Genomic DNA, 12,495 nt, shown 5'->3' on the forward strand with positions numbered 1-12,495 from the left:
GGCCAGCCGCCCCCAAGGCAGTCTGTTCTGGTCTTACTTTGCGGACGACTGAGCAAGGACAAACAGCGCTCCGGAGGCGGGGAAACGGAGGCCATCGGGCACTTCGCCAGCTGCCTGGACAACATGACTTCAGACACACCAAGGAAGCACCGCTCTGCCACCTGTCCTCGGGACAGGCATGCCATGCCCATCATCCCCCGAGGGCCTGAGGATACCGCCCCCAAGGAAGGATGGCTGAATAGAGACAGGTGATAAGATGGACCAGACACACATGGGAGGCTGAAGGAAAGGGATGGCGAGCTCTCAGCTGGTTGTCTTGGATGATGCAAGGAGAATGAATGCCCAGAGTCAGATAGAAGGGTGGAGAAGAGGAGCAGGTGTGCACCATAGATTTAAAATAGGCCGATGCAATGCTGCACATGCTTGCATGGAAAAAGTCCTACAACATCCAGCATTCCACCTTTTCCAGTCTAAGATGCATCTGACTGTAGGACTTTCTGACTATAAACATGGATAGGTTTGTGTCTTTAATCATCACTGCATAAAATGCTAGTCATGGTATTTCTGAGGAATGCTCTAACCATGAGTGTCCGGCCCGAGACCAATTCCCAGGGTTCCTTAGGGGAAGTCAGCATTAATGAGCAGCATAAAGCAGATTTAAACTTGGCATGTTTTTAGTCAGCAACATGGTTGGCTGGATCTCCATCCTGAGAAGACAGCAGGCTGTGGTGGGTGAAGGTCCAAACTATCCCCGACCAAGGGGGTGCTCAGGCCTTGTTAGCCCAGAGAGCCCTCACCCAACCACACCTTTGCTACGGGGTTTGCAACTGGGAACACACGGTGCCCTCTTGGGGATGGATGTGCCCAGCAGCTGCCTCCTGCCGAATGCCCCCAGCAGGAGGGGTTCTTCTAAAACCACTGCCCATGTGTGTCTCCTTCCACCACAGCTGTGCGGCTGGCATAAAACAGCCTCAGGAAAAGTCTGCTTTACTGAGCAGTCCACCTGTCGGAGTCACAGAATTATAGAATCCTGCAGCAGCTGAGTTGGAAGGGACCCAGAAGGCCATCTAGTCCAACCCCTGCTCAGTGCAGGATTCCAGTTAAAGCAGCCTGGACAGGTGGCCATCCAGCTGCCCCTTGAATGCCTGCAGGGTGGGAGAGCCCCCCACCTCGCCAGGTCTTGGGTTCCGTTGCTGTACTGCTCTAACCATCAGGAAGTTCTTCCTGATGCTCAGCTGGAATCTGGCTTTCTGCAACTTGAGCCCATTATTCTGCGTCCTGCACTGGGACAGAGTCACTAACAGCTCAGACCAGTGCATCTTCTAGAGATGTATAGCTACATTTTTCTGTTTCCCAGAAGCCCAAACTTCCTGGGGATTCACCAATATTAAAAATAAAACACGAGAGCCAGCACAGTGTCATGATTAAGATTTCAGGACTGGGATTCGGGCAACGCGGGTCCCAGTCCCCACTCAAGCCCTGGAGCCAACGGGGTGACTTTGGGCCAGTCACTCACTCTCAGCCCAGCCTACCTCACAGGGTCGTTGTTGTGAGGATCAAAAGGGGGAGGAGAATGATGTAAGCCACCCTGAGTTTCTTGGAAAGGAACAAAGATGGGATATAATCAATCAGTAAATGATGAGACATCATAATGCCTGTAAAATTTTACAGCAGAGCAGAACCTGCATAAAAATCAACAGCAGGGTCAATTCAGAAGAACATTTGCTTCTTTTCTTTGCCCCCTAAGTGCAGGTTGTGGGCCACACAATTTCCCTGCTTATCCTTGCAGCATGTAGCCCTCCCTGTCATCTGGACTTGGTCAGGTGCTTGGGGAAAGGACTTCAGAAGCACTGCAGGACTCTTCCACAAGCTTGGGCTCTGGGTGGTTCCGAACTCGCCCGTCCACATGCATCGCTGGGTCCAGATGCCTCGGGAGGCGAGAGCCACAAGGAGCAAGATTACATGGCTTGCAACCAACACGCGTAGGCAGGGGAAGGAGCCTCTTGGCTTCGCTTCCCGGTAATGTGCCACTGCACCATGTTTCCTGCTGAAGACACCCTTGTCTACCTTTTCGTCAGTACTATGCACATCAGGGGAGTGAGCATCTGTCTAGATTCTCCCTGGGAGGAGAAGGCGGATGCAGCGTGCATGAGCCCAACCCTGTAGGGGCGCTGGGAAACAGGAGACAGAGCTGCAGGAAATGTGATATGATTATCATAGAACCATAGAATGGTAGAGTGGGAAGGGGCCAAGAAGGCCATCAAGTCCACCCCCCTGCTGTTGCAGGACAACAAGTCACACCATCCCACTCAGAGGGCTGCCCAGTTTCACCTTGAATGCCTCCAGTGGGGGAGAGCCCCCCACCTCTCCAGGCAGCTGCTTCCACTGCTGTATTGTCCTGACTGTGAGGAAGCTTCTCCTGATGTCCAGCCTGAACCTGGGTTGTCGCAGCTTGACTTGATGATTTCATGTCCTACATTCTGGCATGAGCAAGAAGAGATCTTGACCTTCCTCTTTGTGGCAGCCTTTGAGCTACTTATGGAGGGATCTCATGTCCCCTCCATTATCTTATCTTCTCAAAGCTGGACATGCCCAGTTCCCTCAGTCTCTCCTCACAGGGCAATGTTTGCAACCCTGGATCATTTTGCCCGCCTCTGGACCCTTTCTAATTTGCCTGCATTTTTCTTAAATCTTGGTGCCCAGAACTGGACACAGGACTCCAGGTGAGGTCTGACTAGTGAGGGGTACAGGGGAACTACTCCTGCTCGTGATTTGGAAGTCATACTTCTGATAATGCACCTGAAAATAGTTTTTGCCCTTTTGGGACACATGCAACTCTGGAATGAAGGCTTATCCTTTTGTAGAGAAATACAGGTGACGTGTGCTAAATTCAACACATGCTCCTTTCACTGGCCTTAGACTGAGTTTCACATAGAGGCCAGCCCTGGAACAAGTCTCTGAAGAGAGGACCAGTCTCTCTGAAGTAGGACACTGGCCTGCCTTACAGAGGGCCGCTGTCTCTCTTCAGGTCCAGCCCTCCAATGCGTAGCAGGGAGGAGCCAAGCGACGAGAATCAAGGGCTGCACAGCAAGCGCCTGGCCGTTTCTGTCTTGCACGCACTTGGCACTTGGCGGCCGTGCGAGGCCAAATACCTTTGCGGTGTTTTGCAGGAAGCGCCGCTCTGCAGGGCTGCGCAGGGCCCGCTCCGCGCCGGCTGCTCTGCCGCGCCTCGTACGGCTCTCGTGCAGCCCGGAGACTGCGATGCAACCACCGGGCTGCTTCGCAAGTCATGCCAATTCAGGCTGCAACAGACACTCTTCATCCGCCGCAGCTGATGCGCGCTCCTGCCTGCGCGGGCCTCGCCCAGTGCTGAGCCGCTTCTGGGACGCGCACGCGCGCGCGCGGAGGAGAACCCGCGGGGCTGCAGGGGAAGCGAGGACGCCTGGTTGCGGCGGAGCTTCCCCGCCCGCTGCAGCCCGGGGAAGGAAGTGCAAAACCTTTGCAGAGCGTGGCCATAGGCTGAGCCCTCTGCCTTTTCTCCCCGGAAAAAGCCGCGTGCGGACGGTTCGGGGGCAGGCAGAAACGGGGCGAGCGAGAGCAGCCTTCCCCGGTCCCGCCTGCATCTTCTCCGCTGCCCGTGGCCTTCGGAGCCAAAAGGAGCTTGCTGCCCTGCGCCGGCCCGCCATGAGGCAGCATGAGGCACTTGCTTTGGGTGGTGGGTGCGGGGGGGGGGGGAGAACAGCCTCACCTGGCCGTTCCCATCCTCGTGCACAGGTGCTCGGGGCAGATTCCGGCTTACCTGTTGCAGAGCCGGCCCTGGCGCTTGTGCACCAACCTGCCACAGACGGGCGCTGGTCCAGCAAGCCGAGGGGCAGGCGACACGCGTGTGCACGCGTTGCCTCTGGTGCATTGCAGCATTTTAATTATTTGTGCGGAGGCCGGGCAGAGGGGCGAGCGCGTGCCAGGAGGCTGCGGGAGGATGGCCCTGGGTGAGCTGTGAGGCTGCGTGGAAGCTAGCCCCTCGTTTCATGTGCTCTCTCGCTAAAAAGCCAGGAAATGCCATGTGCGAGAGGAGTGTGTTTTCTAGCCGGCATCAGAAATACAAATGACGTGCTAGAAGGCATGCTATTTACCTGGGAGGGAGCCTGAATGACCTCAAAGGGGCTTACTCAGGTGTAAACTCAGGTACAGATGATGATGGTGGCAATGGCGACAGCAACAGGACTAATTTCTGTTGTTTTGTGAGCCGCCCTGAGGCTTTGGCGAATGGGGCGGCATAGAAATTTTCTAAATAAATAAATAAATAAATAAATAAATTCTTTCTAGACCATTCTGTAGCCAAAACTCTCTGGGTGGTTTACGGATGACACAGTAATGCAGATTCAAGGGTTAAATGCATTGTTGTTGAAGCATGGGTTATGGTGTTGCCTGAACCACAAGAAGCCAAAGCTTGTTTAGCATGAACTACCTGTGAACTGGGTTGTTGACCATGGTTGGTTATCTCAGCTGGCAGATTAGCAGAATGTCATTCAAGGTGGCTCACAATCATAAAACTGGAGTAAGACAACTACTGTGTTAATACTGGCTGAGTTGCACTGCTTACTGCTGTGCTTTCAAGCCTGGGTTCAAGTGCTGGTTTTCCCCTTGAAAGGCTTAAAATGGTTTTCAGGACCAGCATTCTCTGAAGTATGGCTTCACCTGTCTCAGCCAGTCTGCACTTTAAGGTTAGTCCATCTAGAAAGGAGCAGAGGTGGGTGACAGGGCCTTGCCTGTGCTGGCCCCAAGCCTGGGGAATAAGCTGCCATCAGAGCTTGACCATGCTGCAACAGCTGACAATGCATGCTTAAAAAACAACATGGTTTTGTTTGGTGCTGCTTTTGCTGTTGGTTTCATTCTTACTGCTTTTACTGTGTTTTTCTCATCCTTAAAATAATACCAGTTTTCTGCATTGTACTGCTCTAAACCCCCTTCAGAGCACCTCTGCCCTGAAAGGCAGCCAAGAGAAAATTTAAACACAATAAAGCAATGAAAACACAATTAAAAACACAACAGCCAAAGAAGGAAAGCAGCCCCCAGCCCAACAGTCCAGCTTCCATGTGCAGGCCTGCTTGAATCCAGTGGCCTTTGCCCAATGGCGGAAAGAGAGCAGCGGATGCCAGTCCTGGCAGGGAGCTCCACAGTCTGGGAGCAACCACCAAAAGGTCCCTCTCTCATGTCACCTCCAAACACTTCCCTGAAGATGGTGGCACCCACAGAGGGGCCTCTCTCAACCATCTGACAAGCTCGCACAAGAAGAAGCGACTCCATGTGACCATACCTTCTTGGCAGTGGCCCCAAGCCTGGGAAATAAGGCCGTTCTGTCAAACCAGTGCTAATTCCCCCATAAATCTGTTTAGCATCAGGACAGCAGAAACAAACCAGCTTTATTCCTGGATGATATTACAGGTGGGGTCTCCAATGTGGCCCCTGGCAGTGGCTATCTGGTTCTCTGCCTCTCCTGATATTTCATTTTAAAATTAATGTTGTTTTTCAGCTGTCGCTGCTTCATTTGTCCCACAGCACCATCTTTATTTGGGTCCAAAGTGGAGGGTATTTGCTTTGGGGTGCAACCCGCCCCCCCCCACCTTGCACTGGGTAAGCTACTTACTACTTTGTCTGGTAGGAACGGAGAGACTATGGTAAGGGACGGTCCAAAAAAGCTTTCAAATAAATATAGTGGGCCTCTGCTAGCACGGAAACTATTGTATGAATGGGCAGTACCCCCCACCTCCACGGCAGCCTTCCTGGGAGGGTGCTCACAACACTGCCTCAAAATCCTATACATTCATTTGAAGAATGGCCACAGGAAAAGCTGGCTCCAAACACGGTGCTGGAGGAGAGCTTTGCAAATCCCCTGGACTGCCAGAAGGACGAGCAAGAGGGTCCTAGAGCAAATCAAGCCAGAACTTTTCCTGGATGCCACGGTGGCAGAACTGCGGTTGCCCTGCTCTGGGGGCACACGAGAAGGCAGGGCTTCCCGGAGAAGACCGTCACACTGGGGAAAGGTGAAGGGAGAAGACAACGGAGAAGACGGGACATGAGATGGACGGATTCTGTCCAGGAAGACACACTTGGGTCGGCAAGAGCTGAGCAGGGCTGCCAAGGACTGTGTGTTTTGGAGGGCTTTTGTTCAAGGGTCACCGTGTGTCAGAGATGACTTGCCGGCACATAAGAACAGCGGCAAAACGGAGGGCAGAGGGAGGACCGGCAGCTCCAAATCGCCTCTGCATGAGTTGCATGAGCATGCCAAACTATTCGGCCGTGGCCTCAAACAGCCCACTGCACGGTGGCCGCCTCCACACTGCCTTGGTCTGGCCTGGCAGCATCCAGTGCCCTGGCGGAGTGTGGAAGCACATGCACGGGAGTCATCCAGGCACCCCAGGAGACAGGTGCTCAGCACCTCAGAGCGGTTTGGGAGTCAGGCGAATCTCAGTCTGGCCCCGGGTCTGTCTGGCCCCGATTCCCGCACATCCGCTCCACCCAGCTTGCTTCTGGGGCTCCTTCTTTGGAACAGCAGTGGAGAAGCGCCCCATGCCAAGGGCCAACACAGACAGGGATGCCCTGGACTCGCCCCTCTGTCTGGTGGCCCAGGCAATGGGGGTGGCCAGAGGAGGAGGAGGAAGAGGGGTAGCAGGCCTTGCCCAAAGGCCTCCCGAATCCTGGAGCTGGGCAAGGCATAGCCCCGCAGCAACGCCTTCTTTCCTCTTTCCCCTGCATTGGCTTCCCCTTCCTTCTTTCCGCCCTCCCCTGCTTCGTCTCTCTCACTTCTCTCCGGCTTGCTTCCCTCCCCTCCCTGCAGCCCGAGAGCGCTGCAGATGGATCCAGCCAGAAAGAAGCAGGTAAGCAGAAAGACCAGGGAGCCGTAAAGAACAATTAACTGGCACATTCGTTCCCATCCGGAGCAGGCGGGCAGGCAGGCAGGCGCGGTGCACCCCGGCCAGCCAAGTAGCGCTGCAGTCCAGCGGAGAGGAATCTGCAGGGTGACTCAGCAAAGCGGCGAGGAGCCCTGAGTCGGCGCGGGAGGGGGATCAGCACGGCCGTGTGCACCCCGTCCCCCCACTCTGGGCTGGGAATGGCTGGGAAGCCTCTGGAAGCATGAAGCCTGGGCCCGCGGGGCCGGATCGCAGTGCTCCTGCCGCAGGCACTGCTGGGCAGCCGTGTCCCGCTGGGGTTTTGGGCCCTCCACACCAGGGCCCCCTCTTCCGGCTGGAGAAGGCTGCATCCGCCTGTCTGCAGCAGCCCTTCCATTTCCAAAATTCAGAGAGGAGCCTGGGGCCTTAGGTAGCCTATGCAGCACCACCCTCGCCCAGGATGGTGGCACCAGCTGGTTTGGCAAGCCCCGAAGGTTGCCAAAGCGCCACAGAGCTTCAAGGCCCAATGGCTGAGGGTCTGAGCAAGCACAGAATCCATGGAATGCTGAGCGTTTGGAAGGAGCAATGGAATCCCAGGTGGGAATGGCAACAAAATGGAGTATTTCTGAGAAGAGCGTGGCTGGCTGGCTGGACGCTGCAGCCTTGGGCCCCAGCCCCGTTTTGCTTCTGGCACATTTCTTTATGTTCTGTTTGCTTCTTCCTCTCCTCCAAGGAGCCCGAGGCAGCACACACCGTCTTCCTCCTGCTGTTTTATCCTCACAACAACCCTGTGAGGCAAGTTAAGTGGGAAGTCAGATTATAGTGGCCCCAAATCACCCACTGAGCACCATGGCAGAGTAGGGGAGTAGAACCAGACTTTCCCAAGCCCCAGCCCAGTGCTGTAACCACTACACCACACTGTGATTTCTGCAATTTCACTTCCAGGTATTCCTAGGAATCCCTTACAGACTATGATTGGGCCTTCAAGCATGTTAATGATGCATAAATGATGCGGTTCCTTGCAGACAAAGTATGAGGGGTGCAAAGTGGTAGAGTCAGCACAAAAATGCCAGCATGCCTGCACCCTGAGTTTTACACAGGGAAGACCAAATGGTTTCCCTCGGAGTTCGAAGACATGCACAACCATAATTCTGCTCTGGGACTCCTCAGTGTGCTGGGAAGAGGGTTATGGGGCCCGCGAGAGAGCAGGACAGGCAGCTGCTAAGTTTGCGCCCTTCCCTGCTGAGAAATGTTCCTGCGAGAATCTTCTCTTCTGCACCCCCAGTTACAGCACAGGGGCCCTGCCTGCTTTCGTGCCTGGCCTCCCCACATCCCGGCAAAACCCACAGCGGTCTCTGCCCCTTTCCACTGCTGAAGCTGCCAGAACTTTGCGGCAGTGTCCTCGCTGCCACCTGCCAAAAATGCTTTTGCTTCTGAGAAACAGAGACGAATCTCGACTGCAGAAGCCAGCCCCGATTCCGAAATGCGATGCTCTGATTGCATGAGTGACTTTGCAGTTCCTTAAAATAGTGGGCTGAGTTGCCACGGCTCTGCAGGAAGCGCGTTGCTGTGCAGGAGGCGGTCCCTCGTAGAGCAGGCGTGGGTGGGCCCGACCCCAAGGGTCAGGAGACAGCCCTTCCTCTGGATATGAGCGCTTGCCTCTCCTGGGACTTGGCACACACTCAGGGATTGCTGGTGGACTTTCCTCACCGGTTCCCCCGCACGCGTCAAGGGGCAGCCAGCTGTTTTCAGGGGCCTTTGCCCTGAGTCTTTCAGCCAAGCTTGGCTTATCTGTGCGCGAGCCTGTCCCTCGAGGCTGCAGCTGGAATGCTCTCAAAGGGTAGCCATTAGTGGGGAATCGTTGGGATGGCGGCCAGTGACAAGCGGGGTCCCCCAGGGCTCTGTCCTGGGGCCGATCCTGTTCAATCTTTTCATAAATGACATGGAAGAAGGGGTGACCAGTCTGCTGGTCAAATTCGCAGACGATACTAAAACGGGCAGTGACCACAGCTGAGGAGCAGGTACTCCAGATCCAAAAGGATCTGGACAGACTATGGAAGTGGGCAGGAGACAACAGGATGGCATTCAATGCGGATAAGTGCAAGGCCTTGCACTTGGGGCATAGGAATAGGTGTCGTAAGTACAGGTTAGGTGACAAGTGGCTGGAGAGCAGCGCTTGTGAAAGGGACCTCGGGGTGCTGGTCGACTGCAGGCTGAACATGAGCCAGCAGTGTGATGCGGTGGCAAAGAGGGCAAATGCCACCCTTGGTTGCACAGCCAGAAGCGTGGCTTCCAGATCGAGAAAGGTGTTACTACCACTCTATACGACTCTGGTGCACCCACAACTGGAGTACTGTGTTCAGTTTTGGGCTCCTCCTTACAGGAAGGACATAGCCAGGTTGGAGTCAGTGCAGCGTAGGGCCACAAGGTTGGGGGCCGGATTGCAGGGAAAGCCATATGGGGCGAGACTGAGGGAACTGGGTCTCTTCAGCCTGGAGAAGACAACATACGGGTAGGTGAGGAGATGCCATGCAGAGGTGGGTCATGACCTTTTTCCCCCTGTGTTGGAGGGCAGGACTCATTCCAATGGAGCCAAGCCTAGGGGACCAAGATTTAGGGTGAATGCCAGGATGTACTTCCTGACAGCTCTCCCAGGGTATGGAATGGGCTTCCATGGAGGTCGTTGAGGCCCCATCGGTGAGGGTGTTTAAGCATAGGCTGGACATGCACATGGTGGGCGTGTCATGAGCGGAGCCGGCTAGGCTGGGGGTCAGACTAGATGGCCCTTATGTTTCTAAAGAGGAGGAACTTCTGCTTCCAAGTTGGGGAGCTGCTTGGGGTTTGAGCTGAAGACAAGCAGGGAGGGAGCAAAACAGCCACAAGGACCAGCTTCTTGTAGTTTAAGAGCTCTTGCTGTTGGCAACTTAAGTCTCCTGAGGGCGTGGGGAGATGGGAGGCTTTTGGGAAGGAGAGAAAACTGCATGAGCAGGAAAACTAGCCAATGATGGGTAGCTGGGCCAGGGGATCCCAGCTTGGCCCCGGAGATTTCAGAGGTCCCCCCCCCCACTTTAAATGCAGATCCAGCCACTGTTTCCCTCCGTCTGCCTCATGTTCCTGCGTTTATTGGATGTCCTGTGACAATCCACCTGCCACCCTTCAGTAGAACATTTCCAGGACAGCAGGAATTGGAGATGCCCTGGGCACTTCTAACCCAGGCTTTTGATTGTGACATCGCTGCCCCTCGTCTGTGGTATTTTATGGCAAGGGGTGCCCAGACACTCTCGTCTTCCATTTCTAGCCCTGCTGTGTTTTTCTGTTGGTGCGTCTTTCCTCTTTTTTCGCACTGCATTAAGGAGGGGAGGATGGAGTAACTCCATCACGCCCTTTCATCAGCAGTGCTGGGGGGGGCCCTTCGGCAGAAGCACCCCAAAAACCTGTCTGCCATCAACTCATAGAATCATCAAGAGTTGGAAGGGACCATGAAGGCCATCAGGTCCAGTCCCCGCTGTTGCAGGACACCACGTTACACCATCCCACCCAGGTGGCTGCCCAGTTTCTTTTTGGAGGTCTCCAGGGTGGGAGAGCCTGTGGATGGATCCACAGCCATCTTGCTCTGACAGTGAGGAAGCTTCTCCTGATGTCCAGCCTGAATCTAGGTTGTCGCAGCTTGACTCGATCATTCCGTGTCCTACACTCTGCTATCAGCGAGAAGAGATCTTGACCTTCCTCTTTGCTACAGCCTTTGAGGGATTTCTAAAGGGATCTCATGTCCCCCCTCAGTCTTCTCTTCTCAAGGCTGAACATGCCCAGTTCCCTCAGTCTCTCCTCCCAGGGCATTGTTTCCAAGCCCTGGATCATGTTTGTCACCCTCCGCTGGACCCTTTCTAATTTGCCTGCATTTTTCTTAAATCTTGGTGCCCAGAACTGGACACAGGATTCCAGGTGAGGTCTGACTACTGATGAGTATAGGGAAACTACTACTCCTCGTGATTTGGAAGTCATACTTCTGTTAATGCATCCCAAAATAGCATTTGTCCTTTTGGCGGCTGCATCACATTGTTGGCTCGAGTTTGTTTGTTTATTTAAAACATTTATATGCCATCCTTCACTTTTGCATCTCAGGACGGCTTACAAGATTAAAACCACATCTTGTTTAGCCAATTGTCCCCAGTTACTCTGGGATCTTTTTCAATTCTGTTGAGTCATGTATTCCCATCCTTATTGATGCATTTGGTGTCTTTTCCCTAGGTGGAGAACTTGACAGAATTCAAGAGTTCAGAAGCCTGCAAGGAGCCCGGTGGCCATGGGGTTGCCAAGGTGGCAAGCACGCAGGTGTTGGGAAAGTCTCCGGTAGGATGTCTGAGATCCACTGTGTCTCGCCCGACTACAGAGCCGGCCCTGAAGAACCCTCCCTTATCTTGAATGCAAGGGCGCACCTGACGGTTCAGTATGTGTACAGCACCATGCGCAATGAGAGCAAAACGGCGCTGGTGCCAATATGGGGTGTGCTGCGACATTCTGGGCAACAGCGCCCTGCAGCCCTGGCCAGGGCAGCCGTGGAGGGGGGGGGAGTTACAGCGCCTCAGGTCTAAGACAGGCTGGTCCATTGAACCATCAAGCAGCAGCTTGGCGACAGCGTGGCCTAGTGGTTTTAGTGCTGGACTGGGAATTCTAGTCCTCATGTGAGCACAAAGCTGATGGGGTGATTTTGGGCCAGTCACTGACTTTCAGCCTGCCCTACCTCACAGGGCTGTCGTGAGTAGAGAAGCTGAAGGTTGCATAAGCCACTCCATTTCCTCGCAGGAAAAAGGGTGGGAAAGAAATGTTACAAGTACATACACAGATTTTGCTGTGTCCTACTTCCAGTTCCCTGTATTAAAACAGCTTTTCCCTGACCTTGCACCCCCCCCCATTGTTTTGAGCTACTTCTTCCAGCATTCCTGATTGTGCTCATTGGGGGAAGGCTGACCTACAGCCACAGGGACAGTCTCCTCCGGAAGATTCAGCGCTAAATGCAAGCACTGTTCTGACCATCAAGCAAAGCCCAGAGCAGCCCGGATCCTGACAGGCCTGGCCCAGAGGCAACAGAACCTGGACAGCCTTGGACACCTCCTCAGGCTGTATTTATTTATTATATTTATATTCCACTTTCTCCCATGGTGGAACTCGAGGCGGCTGCATGTGAGGCCCGGGGGTCTCCCCTCCAGGCTCAGCCAGCCCCAGGCCTGCGTGGCTTCAGCAGGGTGGGTGCCGTGTGAGCCTTCAGGCCACGCTCCGGAGCTGGTCTGGTGCCCCTCGTCCGGCCAGAGGCTCTCTCTTCACCTCAGGGGATCCCATCCTGCTTCAGGGACCCAGGGCTGGGCACCGAAGAGGACTGCTCCAGCTACAGCCCTCGTGGAGCACGGCAGTGAAGCCCCGGCCCTCGGCGGGTCCCCTTCCACTGCAGTGAGCGCGTGCCCACGCTCGGACTCGGGTTCTCCGCTTGTGGGCTCCTGCACCAGGCCAGCGGGCAGGTGGTCCAGCGAGCCCTCCGCGAGCGGCCCAGCGGCTGCAGCGGGAGTTCTCCTCCCGGCATGAGTGGCCACAAGAAAGGGAGGGTTGGGCC

This window comes from Varanus komodoensis, unplaced genomic scaffold (assembly GCF_004798865.1).
Source record: "Varanus komodoensis strain SLA01 unplaced genomic scaffold, ASM479886v1 scaffold81, whole genome shotgun sequence".
Classification (NCBI taxonomy): Eukaryota; Metazoa; Chordata; class Lepidosauria; order Squamata; family Varanidae; genus Varanus; species Varanus komodoensis.